This window comes from Neolamprologus multifasciatus, chromosome 23 (assembly GCF_963576455.1).
Source record: "Neolamprologus multifasciatus chromosome 23, fNeoMul1.2, whole genome shotgun sequence".
In the NCBI taxonomy this organism is placed as follows: domain Eukaryota; kingdom Metazoa; phylum Chordata; class Actinopteri; order Cichliformes; family Cichlidae; genus Neolamprologus; species Neolamprologus multifasciatus.
In genome coordinates, this window is record NC_140460.1 from 40,718,762 (window position 1) to 40,730,099 (window position 11,338).

Here is an 11,338-nt window from a genome sequence, read left to right on the forward strand (position 1 = left end):
TCCATCACACAAACATCTTCTGTCATTATTGTCACCAAACTCTGTGGATCCTTTATTGCAAATTCAAATGGGATCAAATGGTCAGACAAAAGAGGGTTATGAGGAAATATGATGAAATGTTGTGTATTAGCAGCAAGTTATTGAATCATTTTCCTCAGAAACCAAACAAAATGATTGACAAACATGTTTTTACAAACTCAGTGTTGGACTTGGTTCAGCAGGATAAGCTGATGTTTAAAGGCATTTGAGTCTCGCTGTATGAGAGTCCAGTTATTACTCAATATTTATGGATGATGTTCTTTCAGTGTTGCACTTTGTAGACTCTCCCTGAGCCTCACAGCCAGCTGCACATGGACCAGCTGACATTACCCAGCATTAGAGGCGGCTGTAAAAAATTCATGTTCCCATTTAAATGGTTTTAATTTGAATAAAACGATGTTGATTCATTCAATCCTGAATCGATGTTTAATATAAATGTATTTTGCCAGAATCTCAGCTTAAAGCTCACAAACTATTTCAACAAGCAGCAAACAGCTAAAACAGTAAATGAGAGCAGCTAAACACACAAAGATGGAAACACAGAGCGTGGCTAGTTCACTCGACGGCACGTACACGGACACGCCGTCGGGGCTGAAAGTGGACAGCTCACAGATCCTGAAGCTGCAGGTTTCATCTGTCTCCAACCAAAACTGAGTGAAGCAGCAGCAAAAGAAGATCCAAACTCTGCTTCACGTTTGATAAATATGCTCATGAATTCTCTCTGACTTTGGCTGTTCCTGCCTGCACAGCTCTCTCTCTCTCAGTGTACTCCAAGTACAGCTTCAAACATCTGTTTCTGCATCATTCACTGTTTATTAGCCACCAGTCTGCTGTTGTGTTCAGTGCTGTCGGCCTCTGACAGCAAAGCCTCATTTCTGCTGTTCCATGGAAACTTTTTAAAAATGATGACAGATTACAAACTCTCAGCTGTGTCTGTAATCAAACCTCTGTAACTTGTCTTCACTTCAGCAGCATCAGCTCATGTTCACATGTTGATTCATCGTTTGCTTCAGTTTTTGATTGACTGCAGAAGATTTTGAAGGTTATCTGCTATAAAAAGCCAGAAGAGGAAAATCTGCTTCATGTGTTTCTGTTTGATCCTCAGTGACTTTGACACAAAGGCCTCTGCTGTGATGATCACACCTCTGATCAAGTCTCACAGTATCACAACTGATCAATGATCAGAGTTAGAATATTTCTGACTGTCTGCTGTGTGCCGTGACCTTTGACCTGCTAAAGAGAGTCAGCTGTGGATTATTCATTGTTGTGTCTGATACTTAGAACTGTGAGGAAGAAGCTACACAGTTAATCAGGGTCACCTCTCTCTGAATCATGAAAGGTTTGCAGGCCGCGTGTGGGCCGCGGGCCATACGTTGAGTATCACTGTTTGAAATGTGAACATTGTTCTGCTGCAATCAATGGACTAAACCAGAGAAGAAGAAAACAGACTTTACCATGAAGATCCTCAGTGTGGATCAGTATAATATCAGCCTGATGTCTGCAGTTTAGTGTCAGCACAACTTTCACATCATATTCATCTCAGCACAACTAAAACATGCTGACTGACCTCAGAGTTTCAAGTTTACATCCTGGACTCTCCAGGAAACCACACAGATGCTTCACTCCTGGATCCTGCAGGTTTTTGTTGTGACTCAGCCCCAGCTGTCTCAGATGGGAGGGGTTGGACTTCAGCGCTGCTGCCACATAATCGCAGCTGATCTCTGACAAACCACAGTTCTCCAATCTGTATAAAGAATGAAAGATGTAAGTTTATTAGACAAAGTGCTTGAAATCATTCAGTGTTTCATCATCTGTTCAGAGCTGAAGAAGGTTCAGAATGTAGAAGTTTAGAAAATGGAAACTCCAAACAGCTGAAGCCAACAGGAAGCAGCTTCAATCAAACACGACAAGAGAAAAAACTCTGAATGTTTGACATTAGAGTCGTACATTTATCATAAAAACAGGACAAAGAAAACACAGGAAAACACAGAGCTGTGTCTGTAATCAAAGCAGAGATGGAACGATGCCACTTTTTATGTCCGATATCGATATGAATCCAATATAGTCGATTCTATAATCAAATGTTTTTTTAATATCTTGCTGCATTTTGTATAAGTTCATACTTAATTTTAAAAGATCTAAACAGTAAAGCTGTTCTGTTATACCTGTCTGCAAAAACACACTGCAGCCAAAACATTAGACAATACTGATCTTTGTATTTAAACTTTTATCAGAACTTTCAATCTAAGTATTTAAAGTAATATTCAAAAGTCATTTGTCGTTTTATGAAGATTTTAAAAACTCTTTGGTTGTGAATAAAAGAAGTGCAACATCAGCACAAAATAATGTTTCTATTGAACAACACAAACAGGTTGTAGAATGGAGCCTTTTATACTCACAGCTGAACAGAAACAACATGCAGAGTGGAAAACAGTGCAAATAACTGCAAACAGGCTTCATGACACTCATGTTTGATCAGGATGGATGTCAGTGTGAGCTGTTTCTATCACATTTAACCTCACAATCAATTTGGTCTCATTTCTATACAAAACTTAACACAAGTATGAAAAAAGTGTTTTTGATTGTTTTGTTTTTTGAACCATGAAACAGTTTAACAACACAGTTTGTTTCACAGTCAAACTTGAGTCTGTCCATCGTTTGGTCAGACTGAGCAATGACAGCACACAGACGTAGACAACAGCTCTCTGAAACACCAAACTCAGGTCCTGTTGATGCTGATATACAGTGACACAGTTACATGGGTGATTCATCCTTTTGTCTTTATCTTTAAACAGCTGCAGCTTTCACTGACAGCACATGTGGTACTTTAACCTTTGGACTGTTTTCATCAGTTAATTATGGAGTTACTACAAAGAGTGAAGCTATAGGATGATCTGCTGTCACTGGGTGGTGCTGAGGTCTGAATCTGAGGACGGCTCCTGTAATCACAACGAGAACACAATCATCACAAACTGAAATATAAAGTTTATCTCTGAAATAAAGCTGATCCTTCTGTCCTCACACACTCGGGAGTGTTCTTCTCTTCTCTTACATTATTTCAGTCCTACAGTTCTGCTGATAGCTGACATATGAGCTGTTTGTTTAAAAGAAGCCTTAAATACTAACAGATGTTCCAATATCATGTTCACCTTTGAGTTGTTGGAGCTTTATAAATGGACATCTGCAAAGATGAGATGATGGAGCAGGTTTGAGTCCTGGTTCAGTCTGCTGCTGCATCCTGGTCACAACATACTGAGGTGGTATCAGCACTGGTATCAGCACTGGTATCAGCACTGGTATCAGCACTGGTGTCAGCACTGGTATTGAACAAGAAATAATAATGCTTCAAACTATTTGTCTTAAAGGATGTGAGCTGCACAGAGCTCTGCACATGTGTCTTTGTGAACATACCTCATTAACAATATTTCAAACAGTTTTTAACCTGAATTTTTGCAACAAACTCAGCATAAAAATACAGTCAGTGCTAAAAAATTAATCAGTGGAAAAATTAAACATTTTAACTTAAGCTGCCAAGAGGAAGTTGTTGGTTTCAGTAAATATCTTTGCTATTTGATCAGTTTTTAACGGATTAATGAGGAGTTACTGAAGTGCCAGGTTTTTAAAGTTGGTGTTTCTGTCTTTACACATGTGGAGACTGAAAACATGCTGCTGTTTAATAAGATATTTAATATTCAGCTCTGCACAGGAGCTGCAGCAGAGTGCAGCCTGTTGCTTTTACAGTATAATACTTGTAATAAAAGTACAGTAACAGTAATTAGTGACTGGGCAGCCCAGGGCGTTTCTCTTGATTTCTTTAGCCAGGGTAAATTCATTCACCTGCACAGCTAAACGAACCCTGACAGCCGAGTGCTCATCTTAGCTAGCTAGGTCTCAGGACCGAGCTAAGGACGGTAGTTACGGAGTAGCTTACAAACACGTTTAACTTACCGAAACAGTGCAGCGGGGCCTCGGGTCCTTCTGTCGGGTAGTCCAGTTTACTGAAGAACACCTCAGGCTGTCAGGTTAAAACACTCGGTCGTGTTTTCGTAGCGTAAACGCTGGTCCTCCTCTCAGAGCCTACGCTCTATCTGCTATTCCCGAACAGAGATACGCAAGTTTCTCCGTGACTGCAGCTGTCAGTCAAAGCTGCTATGATGACGTTTCACCCCAATTTAACATCACCGCGGTAGGAATTAGAATCAAACTTATGGGAGAGGAGACCTCTTGGACATCAATGAGCGTGATGAGAACTATTGATAAGAAAAGAAAGAATGTTTGGAAAAAAAATTATCTAAGGAGAATTAATTTATTTTAGTCTGACCACAGTCCCATCCGCTAACATGGAGGAGGCGGGATTTATGACCTATACTGCAGCCAGACACCAGGGGGCGATAGAGACGTTTTGGCTTCATTTTGGGGAGCTGTCGCGTCGTCCATGTTTTCTACAGTCATTGGTCAGACTCCAATAACTTTTACTTTGGTCTTGTCCAAACTCATATAGGCTGCATCCTCCTGAGGACCCGGCCTTCGTGGTCTATGTGGGCCGGGTCCTCAGAAGGTCGGGTAGGCCCGAAATAAACGGCTATGAAATGGGACTGTCTAGCCTTGAGATTTGCGTCACCGCTGTCTCGGTGGAGTTTAATAAACTCAGCTGTCTGTTCCTTGCTATCTAAAGTATAACAGGACACTGGCGTAAAGTCTTGGCCATCTCACACTTCTGCTTAATCAGTTTTCTGTTTGACGTTTATTCAGCTATGTGAAAACCACCCGGGGGATTAATACAGTGGCTTGCAAAAGTATTCGGTAGTGATGGGATAGCTGGCTCTTTTTAGAGAGCCAGCTCTTTCGGCTGTGAACCGGCTCTTTAGGTTGTTTTGTTGCTTTAATTAATTTATTATTAACAATAATATAAAATTATGCAGAAAAGGAATTACTAATGTAAAAAAAAGTGTTTTTATTTATATATGTTTATATATAAATAAATGTGGTGGCCCCTAGAGACAAAGCACGTACAAACTCCAAAACACATTTCTAGAGTTAACTGAACTTCCTAAACAATTAAATTGATAAATAAAAATAAAATTTTTAAAAAGAAAATAAAAATAATGATAATAAAAATTCACCTGGAATTCCAATAAAATTGATTCATGTTTGTGGCTGTAATGTGACAAAATGTGGGAAAGTTAAAGGGGGCCGAATACTTTTGCAAGCCACTGTAAAGGTTTATTTTGTCTAATCTAATCTAATAACTTTAATCTCAGCCAAACCGATTTACTCAGGAACAAATAAAACAGACCAACAGGGATACATACCATCACAGACTACAAGCCCACTCCTCACATCGCTGTCGGGTCCACCACATTACCGTAAGAGCTAAGTGAAATTTTCTCTCGCTTTGAGGCACAGAACGCCACCCCAGCACAGAAGACTCCACCCCCCCCCACCACCCCAACGATCGGGTGGTGACACTATCCCCAGACAGTGTGTGGAGATCCCTTGCCGGGATCAACACACGCAAAGCCCCAGGTCCTGACAACATGCTTGTCAGGACCTGCTGCCATCAGGAAGGAGACTGAAGAGCCTCCGGGCCAGAACCAGGAGACTGAGGATGCTGAATTCACTCCCTGCTCTCACACACCAACTCCAGACCTGCATTCATCTTTTCCCTCTGAAGCCCCCTGTGGCAGGGTGTGGCGGGGCGTGGCCTGCGGTGCCGTGCAGAGGAGGCGGACGCACCTGCACGGCGTCCGCAATCACGCCCCGCCGAATTAAATATTGTACTGGGTCCTGTGGTTGGCGTTGCTGTTGTGGTAATGTAGAGCGGGCAGCGGGAGAGCTGCAGCTCTGTGTGCGTTGTAAACAGCAACCGGCTAAGTATTAATAAACAGTATCAAAATGCCACTGGGTCTGCCGTGTATGTTTACACCCCCGAACATAAAAACCATTGCCCTTTCACTGACTGCCCCACTCCCACGAATTTGCCCACAATCATAACTCACACTGAGCATGCTCAGAGCTGATTGACCTGACTCTGATCCGCTGATCTGGAACAGGAAGCGGCTTCCTGGAATAAACCTTATTATCTAATATGAGCTGATTCTTATTATTAATCCCTTATTCTCCTCACACAGCACTGCGCTCTCAGACTGCAGGCTTACTTATGCTTCCTGAGATATTAAAAAGTAGAAGTTTAAATGTGTTTCTAATAAAAAGCTTTGAAAATAAATGCTTGTGTGTTTAACTGTTGGGGTGAGCTCACTGTACGAGAGGAGGAAATAATCTGAGCCAATTTGAAAGTGTGGATTATAAAGTCTGGTCCATGTCTTGGGGGGACACTCCCACAAGGCTAAAATCTGGGACTCTCCACCATTTGACTCTAGAACTGAAGAAGCTTCTCTGATGAGAGGTGAAAAATCTTCAAGGATTTGAAATTTCAGATGCTTTTCTTTCCAAGCTCCTTAGACTACGGTGACCTGGATGTCTGAGAACCTTCACAGACTGATTTTACAAGAACAACTTGTGTCAAAAATCCCTAGCAGTGCCTCTCTGTCACACACACAAATCACTACAGTGTGGTGGACCACTGGAGGGCTCCACTCACACCCAGTTCTCAGGAAGTGTTGTTGCTGTGTTTTGGAGGGAAAAGAGTTGAGTTGTGTGGTGATAGAGAATAAACGAGCAGTGTCAATCGAGAGCTCTCGTGTCGTCTGTGTTTACCTCCACATTGGTGACCCCTGACTTGAACATGTTGCAGTCCGATGGTGGCACCGACTCCGCTCTGGATGCATCAGCAGCCGCCAGCCCTCTGCCTCCGGCTGCAGCTACGTTTGCTGTGGCGCTCGAGCTGCCGGACTTTTGGCTTCACGATCCCCCGTCGTGGTTCGTGCACGTGGAGGCTCAGTTCGCCCTTCGTGGCATCTCGGCTGACGACACGAAATATCACCATGTAGTGGCTTCTCTCGACCCGCTATCCACCCGTCGTGCGTTGACTCTCCTCCGGGACCCACCCACCCGAGGGAAGTACGCCGCCCTTAAGGAGCTGCTTCTTCGGCGCTATGCCCTCTCCGACGCAGAGCGAGCCGAGAAGCTCCTCTCCCTCTCAGGCCTGGGTGGCGGTACGGCTCTCGAACTGATGGAGCACATGCTATCCTTTCTCGGACCGGACGACGGGGGATTCCTCTTCGCCCACATATTCCTCCGACAGCTGCCGGCGGCCGTGAGAGCCGGCCTCGCCAACTCTCCGCTTCTGGGCACGAAGGATTATCGCTCCCTGGCTGAGGACGCGGATCGTATTCTCCTGGCTACCCGCACTTTCCACGATCACGACCTAGTTCCAGCTTCGCCGGCGGCGCCTTCCACTTCCCCGCTGACCTGCCCCGACGTCTCCGATCCTTCGCTGACGGCAAAGATCGCGGCACAGCGACACCACGGACAGGACCTCTGTTTCTACCATCAGCGTTTTGGCGCCAGAGCGCGCCGCTGCCTGCCGCCTTGTGTTTTTCCGACCCTGGGACATGGACCCCGCCAGCGCGCTGTAGAGGCCGCGACCGCTGGCGACAAAGAAAAACTGCTCTTCATAGAAGACTCGCGCTCTGGGAGACGTTTCCTGGTCGACTCCGGCTCCCAGAAGAGCCTCCTTCCCCCGTCCGGAGCCGACAGTTTAGCAGCGGGCTGTGGACCGCAGCTTATTGCAGCTAATGGCTCTCCCATCGCAACGTTCGGGGAAAGGTTCGTGACTGTTTGTTTTCATGGTCGGGATTTCCAATGGAACTTTGTTGTTGCCGCTAGCTCTGTACCTATTTTGGGCGCCGATTTTCTTTGTGCCCACGGACTGCTGGTCGATGTCGCTAACAGACGCTTAATCGATGCCCTGTCCTTTTCTTCAATGCCCTGTTTCACTCGCGCCATCGAGCCCCTGAATCGGGCTAATTTAGTGACTTCAGGGAATGTTTTTCAGCGTTTGCTCTTGGAGTTCCCTTCACTGACTGTTCCTAATTTTTCGAACACGGCAACGAAGCACGGGGTTGAACATTATATCCCGACGGTCGGTCCGCCGGTGTTCGCACGCGCGCGTCGCCTCGACCCCGCGAAACTCTCCGTCGCTCGGGAAGAGTTTGCCGCAATGGAGCGCCTCGGCATAGTGCAGCGCTCGAATAGTGCCTGGGCTTCTCCGCTACACATGGTGCCCAAGTCAGACGGTCGGTGGCGGCCGTGTGGGGATTTTCGCCGTTTGAATAATGTCACGGAGAACGACCGTTACCCCATCCCCCACATCCAGGATTTTTCCGCCCACCTCGCCGGCACCTCGATTTTTTCTAAAATTGACTTGGTGCGGGGGTATCACCAGGTTCCCGTGGGAGCCGAAGACGTCCCCAAAACTGCCGTTATTACCCCTTTCGGCCTGTTTGAATTTTTGCGCATGTCGTTCGGCCTGAAAGGTGCCGCCCAGACTTTTCAGCGGTTGATGGACTCTGTTTTGCGCGGGCTGCCCTTCGTCTTTGTGTACCTTGATGATATATTGGTGGCCAGCTGTTCTGAGAGTCAGCACGCGTCCCATCTGCACCAGGTTTTCCAGCGCTTGGCGGCACACGGCCTGATCCTCAACCCCTCCAAGTGCCAGTTCGGCTTGCCGGTTCTGGATTTCTTGGGCCACCGCATTTCCGCTGACGGTGTGGTTCCGTTGCCAGACAAGGTCCGGGCCGTTTCGGCTTTTCCGCGTCCTGCGTCCGTTAAAGCGCTGCAGGAGTTCTTGGGGATGGTCAATTTCTACAACCGCTTTCTCCCCAGAGCTGCGAACCTGCTGCAGCCTCTCTATGCTGCCTTGAAGGGTAAAACAGCTAAGGACCCGATTGATTGGCTCCCTGAACGCATCCAGGCATTTTCTGGGGCCAAGACCGCGCTGGCAAACGCCGCCCTGCTGGCCCACCGGTTTCTGTCGGCGGAGATTGCGTTGACCTCAGACGCGTCGGACGTGGCAGTGGGCGCGGTGTTAGAACAGCGGGTCTCCGGTGTCTGGCAACCGCTCGCTTTTTTTAGTCGCACGCTTAGGGACAGTGAGCGCAAATATAGCGTTTTTGACAGGGAGTTGCTGGCCCTGCACCTTGCGACACGGCATTTTCGGTTTTTTCTCGAGGGTCGGAGCTTCACCGCATACGTCGATCATAAACCTTTGACATTCGCGATGTCCAAGGTCTCTGATCCGTGGAGCGGGCGACAGCAGCGCCAGTTGGCAGCCATTTCAGAGTTCACAACTGACATTCAGCACGTGGCTGGGAAGTCCAACTGCGTGGCTGACTGTCTATCCCGTGTGGTGGTCTCTCCTGTTTATGTTGGCATAGACTTCGAGGCTATGGCCGCTGACCAACAGGCCGACCGGGACATCCTTGCCCTTCGGTCTGCGCAAACGGGCCTTGTATTGGAGGACAGACCGGTGTGGAACGGCGGGCCCAGCCTGCTTTGCGATGTTTCCACCAGCCGTCCACGCCCTGTAGTCCCCCTTTCGTGGCGCCGTCGCGTTTTCGACTCCGTACACGCCCTCTCTCATCCAGGCGTCCGGGCCTCGGTCAAGCTGGTCAGCTCTAGGTTCGTTTGGCCGGGCCTTCGTAAATCAGTGAAAGAGTGGGCAGCCGCATGAATCCCATGCCAACGTGCTAAGATCCATAGGCACACACAGGCGCCCCTCGAATCCTTCCGCGTTCCAGGGAGGCGTTTTGATCATGTGCATGTGGATCTGGTTGGTCCTCTGCCGCAGTCACAAGGTTTCACGCACCTTTTGACTGTAGTGGACCGCACAACCGGCTGGCCTGAGGCAGTGCCTCTGGCGTCCACTACAGCAGCAGCAGTGGCCAGGGCATTTTTGTCAACGTGGGTTTCGCGTTTCGGTCCCCCCGCCGACATCACCTCAGACAGGGGCCCCCAGTTCGTTTCCGAGCTTTGGTCTGCCATGGCTGACGGCCTGGGGGTCAAGGTCCACCGAACCACTGCGTACCACCCGCAGGCCAACGGGATGTGCGAACGTTTCCACCGGTCGCTTAAGGCCGCGTTCCGTGCTTCTCTCACAGATGGCAACTGGGTTGACCGCCTTCCATGGGTTTTACTTGGGTTGCGCTGCGCGGTTAAAGAAGACCTTGGGGTTTCCCCGGCTGAACTGGTCCTCGGTCAGCCCCTCCGGGTCCCCGGGGAATTCTTGCCTGAGAGCCCACCCCCGTGCTTCGCTCCATCTGTGCTGTCTCTCCGTCCCCCAAGAGACTCGTTTTCTCTTCCTGGCCCAGTGCACCATTGTGTGCCCGACACCTTTGTTCCAAGGTCGTTGGACTCCTCACAGTTTGTTTTTGTCAGGCATGACGCTCATAGGCCTCCGCTGCGTCCACTGTATGACGGCCCCTTTAGGGTTATTCAACCGGGCCGGAAGTATTTCCTTTTGGATTTTGGGGGTCGACAGGAGGCTGTTTCTATTGACAGACTTAAACCAGCACATGTGCTTCGGGATGATCAGGTGGTGCCGGCTCAGGCCCCCCGCCGTGGCCGCCCGCCTTCTACTGGACCGGACAATCCTGCTTCTTCCTCTGGGAGCGCCCCCCACCTGGCGGGGCCCAAGCTGTCTTCAGTTCTTCCTGACCGCCCATGCCAGCCTGGCCCTCAGGCTCGCTTCCCCTCCGCCAGCTCTCCACCTCCCCGCTTCAGCCGTTCTGGACGTTTAATTAAAGCGAGGGTTCTGGACTAGGGGATGACCCTACTGGGTGTTCGGGGGGGGCATGTGTGGTGGACCACTGGAGGGCTCCACTCACACCCAGTTCTCAGGAAGTGTTGTTGCTGTGTTTTGGAGGGAAAAGAGTTGAGTTGTGTGGTGATAGAGAATAAACGAGCAGTGTCAATCGAGAGCTCTCGTGTCGTCTGTGTTTACCTCCACAACAGTTACAAATTTAATAACTTAAAAAACCCAGAAAGACAGAACTGAGCAAAACAAACAAACAAACAAACAAACAAACAAACCAGAGACCAGGTAAGAACATTAAAACCAAACAATAAATGAGCAAAGTAGTGCATGATAAATATAGATGAGAAATACAAAGTGCAATATAGAAACACTGGGTAAAAAGAAATGATCAATTAAAAAGGAGGATAAAATATGTGAGCAGTAGTTAAACAGTAGAAATAAATATATAATAAACAAATAAAAATAGATAATAAATGAAAGCCAGGTCAGAAAGGTGAGTTTGGCTTTAAAAGCATGAAAACACACTGCTGTCTTCAGGAAGGCTGCTCCAGTAACATGTGGGTTTAGTTCTGACTTTAGGGA

General features: G+C 47.7%; 1 protein-coding gene across 1 annotated transcript in view; it reads right to left on the bottom strand.

The window, feature by feature from the left end:
* Positions 1-11,338, bottom strand: part of LOC146492353 (protein NLRC3-like) — a 306,715-nt gene that overhangs the window by 67,427 nt on the left and 227,950 nt on the right. The window lies entirely within an intron of this gene.